Source organism: Vicugna pacos, unplaced genomic scaffold (assembly GCF_048564905.1).
Source record: "Vicugna pacos unplaced genomic scaffold, VicPac4 scaffold_20, whole genome shotgun sequence".
NCBI lineage: Eukaryota > Metazoa > Chordata > Mammalia > Artiodactyla > Camelidae > Vicugna > Vicugna pacos.
In genome coordinates this window covers 88,343,284-88,359,578 of record NW_027328741.1, presented here as the reverse complement: position 1 = coordinate 88,359,578, position 16,295 = coordinate 88,343,284, and the positions used below count along the sequence as shown (strand labels likewise).

Below are 16,295 nucleotides of genomic sequence, written 5' to 3'. Positions count from 1 at the left end.
AAATAAACTTCCCAAGACAGTGGAAACTACTGATAACTTTTAAAAACTAAATCAGTTTATGCGAGTCATGCCTCCTTTCATAAGCATGTCATTATTAACAGGAAGTTTGTTGGCTGTGATTTATTCTGTCTGTGTTCCTATTTTGCAGGTTTATTTAATGCTTTTGGTGGAAATCATGACAGCCACATAGATTTTAAGGAGATATCCTGTGGGCTATCAGCTTGTTGCAGAGGACCTCTGGCTGAAAGACAGAAATGTAAGTGTGTTAAACATCACAAAATTTGGAAGCTATACAGAGAAAAACATAGCATCCATTCATGTAAAAAATCATCTGATTAAGGCTTGAATTTTCATCCCTTTGGCAAATAGCAGTCTCTTGCTGAGGTTTTACTGAGATAAGTGTAAAGGTTCAATCATCTATTCTTTTTTACTGTGGAGTAATTTAAGATCTTTGTTATTAATAATGGTTGATTTTCCAGATAAATGTACAATTCATGATAAGTGAACTACATCAATCATGATGTGTTTAAAAATGTTAAGCATATAGAAAATATTTTCTGGTAGTCTATATAGAAAATTTGTCTTGCTTAACTTGAATTCCAACTTATTTTCTATCACTGTGTATATTGATATTTTATTAGCAAAATTAAATTTATGATAAAACGATTTTATTAAATACTAAATTTATCTTTTAAACCTATCTAAAATATTATGGCATAATTTATAAGCATATTACATTCCTAAATCTTAACCATATTTGTTTAGGAAAATGCAGCAGTTTACATTTAATTGGAACATAATTCTTACATATTCACTAGGGTAGTTATCTCTGCATCTTTCTAAAATACAGCTTTACAAATACTGCATATTTTGGGTATGATACTTAATAGTTCAATATTCTTTAGTAATGTTGTACTGTGATGCACTTAGTTAATTTAATAGCATAAATATTACATGGGTGTGTGAAGTAGATAATTATTTAATCTTAAAAATTTAGATTTCTTTTATCTTCCCTGATAGTATAACATTACTCTAACCTGGCTTTGTGATAGATTATTTGTTCACATTAAAGTTCTGGTATTAAAGAGGCTGAAGTCTTTGTTTCTCAATTGAGGTTAATTGTTGTCTTAAATTTTTTTTAAATTTATTTTTTTGCCAGTGGACTAGTGGAAGTTAACCAACTAGACTAACTAGCAATTTTGCTGATATTGATGTTAATTAGCAAAGTGCTGATATTTTGGATTTTTAGCTTGTTGTATATAAACTTCATTGAAGATTTGAAATTGTTCTTAGGCAAAAATATTGGGTGCACATTAATTACATTGGAGAGGCAAAATCGTTATACAGTCATCTCTCATTATCTGCTGAGGATTGGTTCTGAGACCCCCCTCAGATACCAAATCCATGGATGCTCATGTCCTTATGTAAAATGGCATAGTATTTGCATATAATCTATGCACATCCTCTTGTATACTTTAAATCATCTCTAGGTTACTTGTAATACCTAATACAATGTAATTATTTGTAAGTACAATGTAAATGATATGTGAATAGTTGTCAGTGCATAGCAAATTCAAGTTTTGCTTTTGAGAACTTTCTAGGAAAATTTATATATATATATATTTTGATCTATTGTTTATACCTGTGAATGCAGAACCAATGGATACGGGGAGCTGACTGTAGCAGCTTTTTGTTGATTCTTAATGTAGATGGAATATTTTCAGCATTGTAAGAATCAACTCTGAAGTGATCAGTTATAAATATTAGAAATTAATTTAAAAGCTTGAATTACCTTCTCAAAATCTGTGAGATATTCTATAGTAACTTGGCCCTTCTTTTTCAGTTTTGCAAGAAATTTAACTTTAGGTTTAGGTGAAGGATAGAGTTCTCACAGCTGGCTAATGATATAAGGAGAGAGACTTGTGAAGTGTACAGGAATTCCTACAAGTTCAAAGGAATTTAATGACACAATCTCCTCCAAATAAGAACTTAATCCAGAATGTAGTTGTTTGAGGAACTAAGTAATTTCACTAGGGCAGCTTGTAATAAAATGTATTATACTTCAGAATATAAAAGTAATTTTCCTCCATAAGAGTTTCTTTTCTTTAGTTTGCTTCAAGGTATTTGATGTTGACGGTGATGGAGTTCTTTCTAGGGTTGAACTGAGAGACACGTGGTTGCACAGAGGTCTGGAAGGACAACTGCACCGATGATACCCTGGTAAAGTCTGATTGTATACATCTTCTTGCATGTAAACTTCCAACAGGAACATAGAGTGAAGAATTTTTTTAAAAGAGGTTGAGAAAAAGATTTCTTACTACTTCTAGGTTCTATATTATGCTACTCAAAATATTCATAGCCAAAGATGCAAAATTGGGAAGAGAATTTGCCTAAGAAAATTTAATAAACTGAATGTATTATGTAAAAAAAAAATGAAACCACTGGAAAATTGTCATAAATTTTTAAGGCAAACAAGCAATCTATTTCTGGAATTAAAAAAAAAAAAACTTGACCGAAAAAATATTTTATACTTCAGCTACTGGCTAATAAAAATGATACCTTCTCTTTCCTAACTACTGATTTGGGTTTCTGGTTTTAAAGGAATTACTTGTGGATCTATCCAGCATTGTAGACGACACATAGAATGCACATGACACCACAAAGGTGAGTCTAGCAGAGCCTAATTTATTCTTTTCTAAAAATACATTATATTCTGAATTGGTATACATACCTTACATATACATACTTGAATCTCTTCTACATCATCCCTGCTAAATGCTTATTTGGACCTGTGGTTACAATAACTCTAAGTTGTCCCTAAGGAAAGCCCATTCGACCTTTAAGCAACTCCATTAAGTGTTATGTACATAAAAACATTATATTTTATAAGCTAGGCATTTTGTAAAAATTAAGTACAGACAACCCTTGCCATCTGTAGTTTATAATCTTTACTTCTCCCAGTTTAATACATTATGGTAAGACAAAACTTATATTGAGCAAAAGAAGCCACAGAATAAAAGAACACATTGTACAATTTAATTTATATGAAGTTCTAGAACAGAGACAGAACTAATGTTAATAAGTGTTACAATAGTGATTTTGGAGATGGGTGACTTAACTGAGAAGGACCATAGGATATCTGGGATGATGGAAATTATTTTTTATCTCAATCTGGGTGGTGTATATAATTTTTAAAATTTTTTTTCAATAATATTGGTGAGGGTCTGTCCTAAGTTCTTTAATAGCAGCCAGAATAAGTGTATAATAGCAGAAACAAGCATGTACTTTACAAAGAATAAAGCTTTGAATTTTTTTAGTTTCACAACATTTATTAAAGATATTATAATAGGTTTGCCTTCATGTCTATGTATCCCTGTGAAACTGAAGATAATCCATATATGTGAGACACATATGAGTTAATTTGACCCTTTCTATTCAAATGTTGACATGTACCAAGTTGCAGATGGTAGGACGTAGACCATAGTGGCCTTACACAGGCTTAGAAAAATAAGTAACATTTTTTTCAATCACAAATCCAGAAGAAATCATCATAGTCTTATTAACTGACACTCAATAGAAATAAATAATAGAAATGAATTTTTCAGGGCTTGATCTTTGTTTGGCAATTCAGATAACCGTCTTCATTTACTTTTCTGCCCAAAACTAAGGTAGCCATTTCTATTTGGTATATATGAAAACAGAAACACAGGAAAGTTTCTACTAGGAAATACCTTATGTAGAGATACAATTTCCATCGCCTTTCTTCTGGGTGTTTGATAAGTATGAAGGTTATCATTGCTGTCTATTTTTATATAAGACCGAGTTTCTTCTTATGGCTGTACTTTTGAACATTAAAAAAATGATCATTTAGCTACTCCATCTCCATGTAACCATAATAATGAAATGGTAAAAATTTAGAATAGAATTTGGACCTTTCAACCAAACCTATTACCCATATTCACTGGTGACTAGATGGTGACAATATTACCCATTATTTTGTACCATTACATTGGTGTTAATATACTTCAATGGAAGTTGCATCATGAAAGCCAATAATTACCATCACAGTGCTTTAAAATCTTTCCTTATAATAAATGGTAATATATATTGAATGAATACATGAATATCATTAATAATAAATATTATTATATATCATTAAATAATAAATCATTAGATAATAAAAATATAATTAAGTAATAAAAGCTAAGAACATTATTATTCATCTAGGATTGTTAAGGTGATTGTTCAAAACATGAAGTAAGAAGCATTTGGTTATATTTTTGCCTGCCAAGAAATATTGTCTGCTGTATATAAATGTAATTTTTGGTACACTTTGACACCAAAAAAAAAAAATACTGCTTTACTCAACTTGTGAATGTAATGTTAAATTTTATTTTGAGGAAATGTTAATATAGATACTCATTTATTATATATATTTAGTTTTTTTAAATCTCTTAAGAAGTCTAATAATATTGCCAGATGTTTTAAAGATCTTAGAAAATTGTTAGGATCAAAGGGCATAATCCAAAGAGTTTGGAAAAATGCTTTCAAAGTTAGTAAATAGTCCTTTTTCTCTACCCAGAACCTTTTGTGGGTTCTGTTAGTAAACTTCACCTTGAGCCAGAAGATACTGTGAGTTATTTCCCAGGTCTTACTTGAGGAAGATTTTTGGTGATAAATTGCCCACGTTATGACTGACTACTTCAGAGTTTGGTTACTTTTGAACTTACTCTTGCTGGCCTACTTTCAGATGAATACATAGCATCTACATTAAATCATTAGTTTTCTTTCAGACAAATGACCATTGCAAGTTTAATAAAACAAATTTAATTCAAATAATATAAGAAAATGAAGATTTAAGATATTCTTAAATATTGTTTCTCTTTCAGAATGGCCATCTTAACTCTAGAAGAATATCAGATCTGGAGTGTGAAAAATGTTCTTGCCAATGAGTTTTTGAATCTACTTTTCCAGGTATGTTTAAGGTAAATGACAGAGACCGAGGGCAGTGGTACCAGTAGTTCTACATCTTTTCCATTATGTAGTAGTTAGACAACTAGACTACAAAACCATATATTGTCAAAAGAACTGCATTAACCTGTACACCACCTGCAGATGGTAAGTTAGAGCGTGCCTGCTTCTCAGAGTCACAATGTGCATGATAGGAAAGTAGAGTATAGCTGATAATGTCTATCTTAATTACTCTTGATAGAGCAGATTGTAGACACATAAAAAAGAATTTAAAATGAAAAAGCCATTATAATTTGCTATTTTTCTTTACTTTTTTTTTAAGACCCTCCCTAACAAGTAAGGCAGTGTGGACAGAGACATAGATCATAAGTTGGCAGCTGTAAATTTTTCACAAAGTATACCATCTTTCCAGTTAGGAGGTTATTTTAGATGCAGAGCTGTTTCTTAATTTTCTTTCTTTCTTTCTTTTTTTCTTTTTTGTAATTTAATTCTTTAGAAGGTCCAATAAAGATTGAAGGAGAAAGGAGGAAAGAAAAGCTGTCAGGGGTGAACATGAAATCATAAAACTTGCCAGATTTTAACTATTTTCCCAGTTAAAGTAGTTCTCTTTGCTCCAATTTAAAGAAACAACTTATAGTTTCCCATTTTTCATAATTCTTCAAAAATATATGTTGATTTAATAGTATTTTACAGGGGGAGGGGTGTGAGTAGGGACAGACTGGAAGTTCAAGATTTGTAAATAGTGACAGGTATATATAGAATAGATAAACAAGCTTATACTGCATAGCACAGGGAAATATATTCAAGAATTTGTAGTAGCTCATGGTAAAAATATATGAAAACAAATATACGTATATTCATAAAGGACTGAAAAATTGTGCTGTACACCAGAAATTGACACAACATTGTAAATGGACTATAACTCAGTTAAAAAATAAAAGATAAAACTGTTAGAACACTATAAAAAAAGTAGTATTTTAGATTTTTCTTATTTTATTCTCCTTTTCTTATAAAAGCACCCCTATGAAGATCAATGAGGCTTGATATCTTCATATCTATCATGATCCTCCATTGTGAATACAGAGTAACCTGCCTGTGGCACAGCTATGTTAGAATAAATGAAAATTGAACTCTTCCTGACAGCTAATAACTAATGTATATTTAAAGCATATGAAATCTGATAAGCCTGTGATGCCCATTTAAATCAATCAGTTGCTCCACTGTCAGTTATCTGCCAGGATCTAAGTTGATGTCTTTATAAAATATAAATACATGTAAAAATAATATAAACCTACTATAAACAGAAATGACTTGCTTAGTAATATGAAAATTGAGCAGCTATTTTTATCTCATTTAAAATGATGCCCTCAATTACTTTGTTATCATTAATTATATAGATATTTTGACCACTTAAGTTTGTGTCTGAGTCATCTGGCAGCTCTTACATAGCAAAGCATTTTGAACTTTTATATTGCCTTTCCTATTTTCTCATGCTTATCAGGGACTTGCATAGGCACTATTTTTTCTATGACTCTATAAACAGATTTATGCCTGAAATTTTCTTTTGTGTCTCAGGGTTTCTAGCATTATATTACTGACAGATTTCTTGTTGGTTACCAATCTAATTTTTTTCTTGGTATATTTAGTCCTTTCAGTCCTTTCAAATATATATATATATATGTAGTCAGTTTACAATGTTGTGTCAATTTCTGGTGTGCAGCACAATGCTTCAGTCATACATGAACATACATATATTCATTTTCATACTCTTTTTCACCATAAGTTACTACAAAACAGTATTGGATATAGTTCCCTGTGCTATACAGTATGAACTTGTTTATGACTTGGGAGTTTGAGATTTGCAGGTACTAAATATTAACATTACATTTTATGATGCTCACTTTATCCCATATTCAGACATGCTTTTAAAACTTTATGTTCACTTAATATATAAGTAAGCAGACTTACTCTAAATTGTTTTATTTTCTGTCTGTTTCTAAAATAGAATTAGCTAATAAATTCAGTGATAAAAGCTTGAATTATACTTTCATTTTATTTGCCAAGATCCCACTCCTGGCTGACCATTTTGGGTATTTAAGTATAAAGTAAGTAAATGTCAGTAGAATTAGGAAACCATTCCTGTGGTAATATTATTTTCAGTCCTTTCAAATAAACTCAGTGCCCAATATTTTGCAGAGGAAGCATTCTAAACATGATCAGGATCTTCTATCTTGTACGTTTGTCAGAAAGCGTGAAATGTTAAACAGTTTGATAAACAGAATAGTGCACCACACTGACCCCTACCTATATCCATGTTCTAATCCTGAAATCTGTGAATATGTTATTTTACATGGCAAAGGGGATTTTGCAGATGTATCAGGTTAAGGACTCTGAGACAGGGAGATTAGCCTGGATTATCTACATGGGCCTAGTCTAACAACAGGAGTCCTTAAAAATTGAAAATCTTTCCCAGATGTGGTCAGAAAGATATGACTTTGGAAGAAGGATTAGAAAGCTGTAAAGCTGTTAGCTTTGAAGATAGAGGAAGGGCCATGGGTAAAGAAATGTGGGTGAACACAAGAAGCCGGAAAAGACAAGGAAATATTTTCTTCCTTTGACTTACAGAAGGGCATACAGCCCTACTGACATCTTGATTTTTAGCCAAGTGATACCTGTTCCTCACTTGACCTACAGAACCATAAAATAATAAGTTTGTGTTGCTTTAAGCTGCAAAATTTGTGATAATTTGTTACAGCAGTGATAAAAATAAGTATAGGGGAGGTAATCCAAATTTATGGATTGGAGGGCTCAACATTTTAAAGATGTCAGTTCCCCTTCAACTGATTCAAAGATTTATATGTGCACATCAAAATCCCCAAAACTTAATTGCTGTTACTGTTTATTTGTAGAAATTGACAAGCTGATTCTAAATACATAGAGAAGCTTGAAGAGCCAACAATAGCCAAGATGATATTAAAGAACAATGTTAAAGAACTTACTATAAAACAATATTAAGTCTATGTGATAACTACCTAAAGTTAGACATATAGACCAATGGAACAGTATTGAATTAAACCCTGTACCATACATGAACAGTAATTTTAGATAGATTATAAATCTAATAAATTTGAAACAAAAAGCAAAGCATCTGGGGGAGGGCAAAGCTCAGGTGGAATGTGTGCTTAGCATGCATAAGGTCTTGGGTTCAACTCCCAGTACCTCCATTAAAATAAATAACCTAATCCCCCACCAAAATAAAGCATCTAGGAAATAGTGTAGGAGATATTTTAATGACTTTGAAGTGGCAAAGAGTTCTTAAACAGGACACAGCACTAAACATAAAAGAAGAGTTTTAAGTTAGACTTCAGTAAAATTAAGAATTATTTTTATCAAGAGATACCATTAAGAAAGTGAAAAGCCACACGGTGGGAAAATATATTTGCTATACCTATATCCAACAAAAGACTTGTATCTAGGGCATATAGAGAACAAAAGCCAGTGGAGAAAAAGGCAAAACCTCAATATTAAAATGTGCAAAAAAATTGAACAAGTGCTTCACACACAAAAAGAAAAATCCAAATAAGCTATGAAAAGTGGCTGACCTCTTTAGTAATAATAAAAATACGTACTAAAACCACACTTGGAACACCATTAGACATCCACTAGAATAGTTAGTTGTTAAGTGATATGAAGCATTGGTGAGGGTAACATGCAATGGGGACTCTTACACATGGCCAGTGGGAATATAAATTCTTTCAAATACTTTGAAAGTAGGCTTTTTGAATGAAAGTTATATATGTATATGTGTGTATGTATGTATGTACACACACACACACATACATACATACACACACACACACACACTCCCTGTGTACCCTTCAGAAGCTTCTACATCTGAGCACAAAAGGACATCCAGAAAATTCTCATAATCACTATTTGTTATAGCCCCAAATAGAAAATGACCCAAACACCTGTCAACAATAAATACATAACCATAAGTGGTGGCACATGCATACAAATTGTATACTTTAAAGCAATAAAAATAAATATACCAGTTTACAGAAAACACTAGTGGATGAATCTTACTTAATGTTGAGTGGAATGTACGGGACTAAAACTTTCAAAAGCAAAAAAAAAATCCATGGTGGCTGAATTTAGGATGGTGAATCCATCAAAGGGGTGCCATAGTATCTGGGAAGAAACCCAAAGTGGAACAGCAATGTTCTGTTTCTTGACTGGATGAAGTTTACATAGATGTGTTTACTTTGTGAAAAATCACTGAGCTGTATACTTAAGATATGCTCACATTTAAGCATGTATATTATATTTGCACTTTTTAAAAAAATGTTTGCTGCAAAAAAAGATATCCAAAACCTAAGTATTTATCAGTAGGAGAATGGATAAAACAAATGATATTATATTCAAACAATGGAATACAATTCAACAATAAAAAAGAATCAACTACTGATACAAGGATGAACCTCAAAAGCCTAATTTATACATTTCATTGTCAGGTAAATTTTAACTCAGAAGGTAAACAAAACTATAAGCAGGCATGTGCCCTGGGGGGAGGGGTGCTGAAGCCTTTGTCTCCTCAGACCTGTGCCATTACTGGCACATCTCGCAAGAAGAGAGGCAGGGCTCAGCCACAGCTACCATCTCCTCCTGTGCATAGTGCCCGGGTGGGGGCAGGGCTGAGACCTGAATCTGCACATGGGGGCTCCACAACCTTTTAGGCAGGACTGAGACTTGTTTATAGCCTGAGGCAGAGAGGATTTTTCTACCCTGACACCTCAGAGAACTTGTGCTGCCAAGGGAAACAAGGAGCTCAGATTTGGCACAGAGCGTAGGCGGGGCTGTTCCGTGGTCTTCCCTGAGCCCACCTACAGACCGCCTACCTGAGGCAGAGCAGGCTGCTGCACAGAGCAGCAGAGTGACCAGCACCAGGAGAGGGCAGGTGGGCAGCCACCCACCTTCCTGGCAGGAACACAGCACCTGACCACGGTGCTGGGGTGGGGTGTGATCTGCCCACCTGCTTTCCCCCAAGCACAGCATCTGACTGTGGCATCAGGAGGGGGAGTGACCTGCCCACCCACTGGATAAGAGCTCAGTTCCTGACCTAGTGTTAGGAGGGGGCACAATCTGCTGGCCAACAGCCACTGAGAGCAGCACAGATGAGGGTGCCAACAGAAGGCCTATGAAACAGCAAGCTGAGTTCGTGAAGCAGGGCAAAGACACAAAGACCTCTCGATAAAATCATTAAGGGCACACCATCTCCAGGATAAGGAGGTAACTGCTACTCCTTAAGCCACGGTGCCAGAGAGATATGAGCAATGTGAAGAAGAAGAGAAACCACTCCCAATGAAAAATTCAAGAGAAATCCCCTGAAAGCATGATCAAGGAAATAGACATTGATGGTCTGTTAGATCAAGATTTCAAAAAAGAGTGATCAAAGTACTGAAGGAACTAAAAGAAATAGTGTTTTGGTATATAAAATGTATCAAAAATGAAATAGAAACTATAAAGAAGAACTAGGTAGAATTAGTAAACTCATTGGCTGAGATGAGAGCTGACCTAAAGGCTGTGCAAAGCAGACAAGAAAATACAGAAGAATAAATAAGTGACCTAGAAGACAGGACAACAGAAAGCACCCAATCAGAACAGCTGAGAGAAAAACAAATGAAAAACAAAACAATATATGGGACCTATGGGGTAATATAAACTGTGTCAATGTATGCATAATAGGAGTTCCAGAAGGGGAAAAAGAACAAAGCGGGTTGAAAAGGTATGGGAAGGACTCATGACTGAAAACTTCCCAAACCTAAAGAAGGAATCATATCCAAGCACAGGAGGCTCAGAGGGTCCCAAGCAGGAAGAACCGAAACAGACCCACACCAAGGCATATCCTAATCAAGATAGCCAGATTCAAGGATAAAGAAATGATCCTAAAGGTAGCAAGAGAAAAACAAAGAGTGAGTTACAAGGGAACCCCCATAAGGTTTTCAGCTGATTTTTCTACACTATTTACAACAGCTAAGACATGGAAACAGCGTAAAATGTCCATCAACAGATGACTGGATAAAGATGTGGGATATTTATATGATGGGATACTATTCAGCCACAAAAACTGACTACATAACGCCATTTGCAGCGATATGGATGCTCCTGAAGAATGTTATTCTAGGTGGAGCAGAACAGAAAGAGAAAGAGGAATACCATGTGAGATCACTCATGTGTGGAATCTTAAATATATGCAAGATCTTGTGGTAACTCACAGCAAAAAAAAAAAAGTGACAATGAATATATGTACGTTCATGTATAACTGAAAAATTGTGCTCTACACTGGAATTTGTCATAACATTGTAAAATGACTATTACTCAATAAAAAATGTTTAAAAATAAGTAAAATAAAATATAACCTTTAAAATACTGTATAATGAGAGGTGTGATGTTCTAGTATCTGTTCTAAGAAGTACGTTAGACACACATAAGAATAGCCAATGGTCAGAAAGATCACATGTTATCAGCTACCACCCCATGCAAATTAATGGCATTTAGCAGATATTCATATATGTGTGTAAATATATAAAATAGGTATTAGTCTATATGTAAATCAAATCAAATATTATAATCTAACGTAAAATCATATCAGCAAAAGCACTTTGCTGACATAAGTGTCTTGGTGTAAACAGATTACAATTTTTTATTGAGTTGTCATAATGGGATAATATTGTGAACCAAGTGGAAATTGTAAAAAAAAAAAGTTATCCAAAAAAAAAAAAAATCCTGACTACATGAAAAAATGCACAGTTACTATAAGGCCTCTCCCATTATTTACCATCAGTGTCAGAAAGTCTTGGAATAAGTTAGGAGAATTAAAAACTCTAACAAGACACAAGAATGCACTCTCTGTTAAAGAAAATAAACGAAAAGAAAAAAACAAATGAATAGACAATTAAGGTCCTACAGATAAAAATACCAATTTTTATGGGAAATAGCCTTAAAATCAAAAATAAGGAGATTATATTCTAATTTCACCTTTTGAATAAAGATATACAAAATTTAGCTGAATACCTTCGTATTTTGCACTTATGAAGAAAAAAATATATTTGCAATGAAAAAGCAGCCATTACCCTGCCTTTTGAGTATTCTAAAGTTTTAGGTTTGAATATATTTCATCTTAAATGATCTTAAGCACTATGCAGTGGTTGGTGTTTTAAAAATACCACTGTGTGTGGAACTTCTAAAAGTGCTTCAAAAAATTTATATTTTTGTAATAATTTAGTAATGGCCTGGATATTATTTTTAACAAGACAACTCATCATGGAATACTGCAAGATTTTTTCAATGAGTTTATATTCACAAATGTTTAAGATTGTCACTTTATTATGAGAAAATGTCAACCGTGGCAGTATTTTGACTTGAAAATGAGATAAGCTGAGAAGCATATTTTAAGTATAAACTAAATGATAGCACTCCTTTAAAGACAAGAAAGTAAAAGCATGATAAACTCTGACTTTGACACACTTAAAATATAAAAATTAACATAATGTAATTTTACACACTTATGTGTAACTCTCAGTACTTTCTCAGCCCCTTTCCCATTACACCCGCGTCCCCGCTCCTGACCCTTGGTGTACACACCTCCGTTCACACGGAGGAAGGGGGGACCCGGGCGGTGAGGACCAGGGGCGCGGACACCCCCGCGGCCCGGATGGACACGGACACTCACCCGCTCCCGGCGGGCAAGGAGAATAGTCGAAGAGGGCCCGCCAGCGCACCCGTCCCCTCCTGCCCTGCCGGCCGGGGCCCCAGCTCGGTCAGGTCCACACACATCCCGGCAGGAAGCGGGCTCAGGCCGTGGGAAACCGGAGTAACTTCAGACAGAGAGCGGGGAGCATCCTCCCACAGACACGCAGGCAGCGCTGTCCCGGAGCCTCCTTGGCGCCGCCCGCTCAGTCCTGAGGAAAACAAGCTCCGCCCCCAAGGAAGACGCTGGCTGCTGATGCGGACTGCGCATGCGCACCGCTACCTAAGACACGCTGGCTTCGTGCACCCCCTGCAGGTCCTCGAGGACGGTGCAGGATACTCGGAACTCATTGTAGAACACATGACTCCTCCCAGCCATGATGCTAAATCACTGGAAATCTCAGTGCCCTGGCCTCTTTTTTAATGGCACTGGTGATGCTCTCATCCAGCTATGCCTGCTCTCTTGCCTGGCACATGCCTCAGTCCTTGGAATCCCGTCTGAATCAGATTCTGTTCTGGAGGAAGGACAGGTGAAGAAGAATCTCAAAATTCCAGACTTAGAAGATGACCAGGAACCCAAACTCAACTCTGCCAACTCCCTGGGGTCCCCTGAGGAGTGTGGTTTTCTCAGAACCATCTGCCCTGTGTCAGGAGCAGACCAAGCCTCAGGTAGCTTAGAGAGGCTATCATGCAGCACATGCTTTGAATGGTTCTCAGTTCTGACCTGCATGATCTTGAGACCCTTTTGTAACTCCTAACACTCTGTTCTCTCATACCTATAGTGATGGTTATTGACGACTGAGTTAATCCTCTTACTATGCTGAGGTGCTATTGTTCCTTGGATAACAGAATATTTTGAAGGGATAAACAGTTTATCACTTCCCCCTAATGAAGTATGTTTTTAAAACTAGAAATGTTTCAGGGGGCACTGAGGTCCTCCTCTTGCACCAGTTCCTGGGGTGTTGGCAGTTTCTGCTCTGAGCTCCAGATCCTGATCCTGCCGGTGGTCTATGGTGATGCCAGTGTGTACATGCTCTTCCTTTTGCACCCGTGTGGAAAGGAGACAGCCCTTCCCCTACATGAGGCTGCAACATGCTGACACTCAAAGCAGGCACAATGAAGAACCAGCTAGAGTCCCCGGTACCAGCTGTCCCAGGTAGAAACGTCAACTTCACCACAGTGTTCCTGTGCTCCTATCAGGCCTTCACTACTCCCAACAGGCCATGCCTGAGCAGTGTGACAGGTGACTGTCCCAGCATGGCATGGTGGTGATGATCCCACCTTATCTGTTTGTTTTTGGAATGTCCCCACACCTCTCTGAGCTTCACTTTGCTCTTCTCACAGGCAGAGTTGTACAGGCATAAACCTCACAGGGTTATGGTAGGTAGTCACAGTAGCTGCTCACCCAGTGGCACTCTCTGCCGAGAGGGCTGCTGGGAGTGCTGTGTGTCTTCACACTTGTCCTTCACTCTTCCCAATGAAAACACTCTTGGCCTTATTCTTCCCTGGCCTACGGCCTTTCTGTGCTTGCAAAAGAACATGGAAACAATCTGCAAAGAACTTTTGAGGTTCTGTCCATCTTGTCCAGGAAATGCTGACTCTGCTAGATATGCTGCTGGGTGGGCTCTCATGGGAGGGGCTTGGGCAGGACTTCCCTTTGCAATAAGCTGCCCCACCCAGGCCTTTCCATGATCCAGACTCCTGGGACCAGGGTGCAAATCCCCAGCTCCCCACTTGTCAACCATGTGACCTGGGCAACTTTCTCAAACCCAAGCTTTGTCCACCCAAGGTCAGCAGAGATGGGGGATAACAGGATGTCCCACACAGAGTGTCTGTGCAGATTAAGTGAGGTAGAACAGACAGAACAGTGGTGGGGCCTGGCCCATTGGTTGGCAGAAGGGAGCTCACCATGTGCAGCAAGTTCCGCGGGTCACCCAGCAATCTGCCCAGAGGCTTAGCCACTCCATCGCTATCATGCTTCTGAAGTCCACTTAACCACATGGGAGAGAAACAAACACATATTCTGAGAGTAGCTGCCACAGGGAAAATTGCATCTTAGCGGGGAGTAATACCAGAGGGTGATCAGGATGGCGGAAGATGCCCCCTGGGTTTGAGCAGACTGGAGCTGCTCTTCAGAGACTGGGGTTAGTGAGGATGGGCTTGTAGAAATACCCCTCTCCTTTACCCATCAATGCTGAGTCCTGCGGGTACTGAGTCCCACAATCGGTGTGCTGCTAGTGCCCTCAGCACAGAGAAAAACCCAGGGGTTCCCACAAGGCTTCGGCCACGTCCTCTGCTTCCTGAACTCCCACTCTGGTGGCCCCACCTGGGATGCAGAGATGAGGTGAGGCAGGGACCTGTGCTGTCAACATCACTGCTCTACCCTGGGAATCTGGCACACAGTAGGTGCTTGGTAAGTCATTGTTGAATGAACAGCAATACTGGGCCAAGTTTTGTGGGTGTGCCCCCAGATCAGGGACCCCTCAGGGCCCACCTCACAAGTGACATGAAAATAATGATCCCACCAGGAGCAATAACAGTTCCTCAGAATAAATGGGCTTTTCCAAGCACTCTCCACCTGTTGCAAAGGCCTCCCAGCAGGGAAGTGGGCTGTCAGGTGCAGCACTGCACTCTCCACTGTAACAAGGAGAAAGCCAAGGGCCACAGAGAGGAGTGCATTTCCAGTGTCACTGCTCACTTTCCCACCTTTTGGGAGACCAGGAGGCTTTTCTACTACATTCTGGCTCTGAAGCCCCAATACTGTGTGGACATGCCTCCCTCCCTGGAGCAAGGAACCACTAAGTGACCTGTCACTTGTCACCAAGCAGACAGGCTCATTCCAGCTCATTGTGCCACCAGCAGGTTGTGCTAGAAGCAGGATCCTCTGGGAGACATCACACTCTCCCAAGCTGGAAACAGGTGAACAGCACACAGGTTTCCTGGAGAGGATGGTCACATGGCCTTGATCTGGCCAATCAGCATTTTCCATCCTCCCTGGCCACTGTGATTGGCTCAGGGCTGGGCACCAGCCCAATCAGGCTCCACGGAGGTCAGGCCTAGTTGCTGGAATCCTGGGAGCAGAGAAGTTCTATTTCAGTTGGGAGTTGAGGGGTGGTGATGTCAGACTGTGGCAGTTGGTGACTATCTTGCTTTCATAAAGGCAGAGCCATGTGAAGATGTCACCAGTGGCAGAGCCCAGAGGTGGGGAAGGATGACTTCTGTTGATGTCACTGAGCACCAGGTACAGACCTGCCTGAAGCTATCTCCCTGTGGACGTCTCAGTTAGGTAAGTCATTCTCTCCTGCCCTGTTTGCTTCATTAAGCCACTTTGGTTTTCTGTCACTGGTTTTAAGAAAAAGTTTGACTATTCCTTCAAGCTGGCTAAATGGAGACCCTGGAACTGCAACAGTGAGGTGACAGGCAACAATGTGGCTAATAGAGTCCAGAGGCCTCTGTTCAAACAGGGGATTGTAAATGACAAGGGAGAGTACACATGGCCTCAGTGAACAGATTTGCTACTGGTAGCTCCCAGTTCCTGGATATTAGAGTGCATGCACTCAGCCAAGTCTCAGCTC

At 37.9% G+C, this 16,295-nt stretch overlaps 1 protein-coding gene across 1 annotated transcript in view; it reads left to right on the top strand.

The window, feature by feature from the left end:
- The window catches only part of LOC140693697 (uncharacterized), a 55,245-nt gene that overhangs the window by 10,917 nt on the left and 28,033 nt on the right, over window positions 1–16,295 (top strand). Inside the window, exons 11-15 of the mRNA XM_072957403.1 lie at window positions 149–256; window positions 2,110–2,220; window positions 2,602–2,664; window positions 4,890–4,974; window positions 15,881–16,006. The gene's annotated coding sequence lies outside the window, so the exon portion shown is untranslated. The remainder of the gene's footprint in view (window positions 1–148; window positions 257–2,109; window positions 2,221–2,601; window positions 2,665–4,889; window positions 4,975–15,880; window positions 16,007–16,295) is intronic.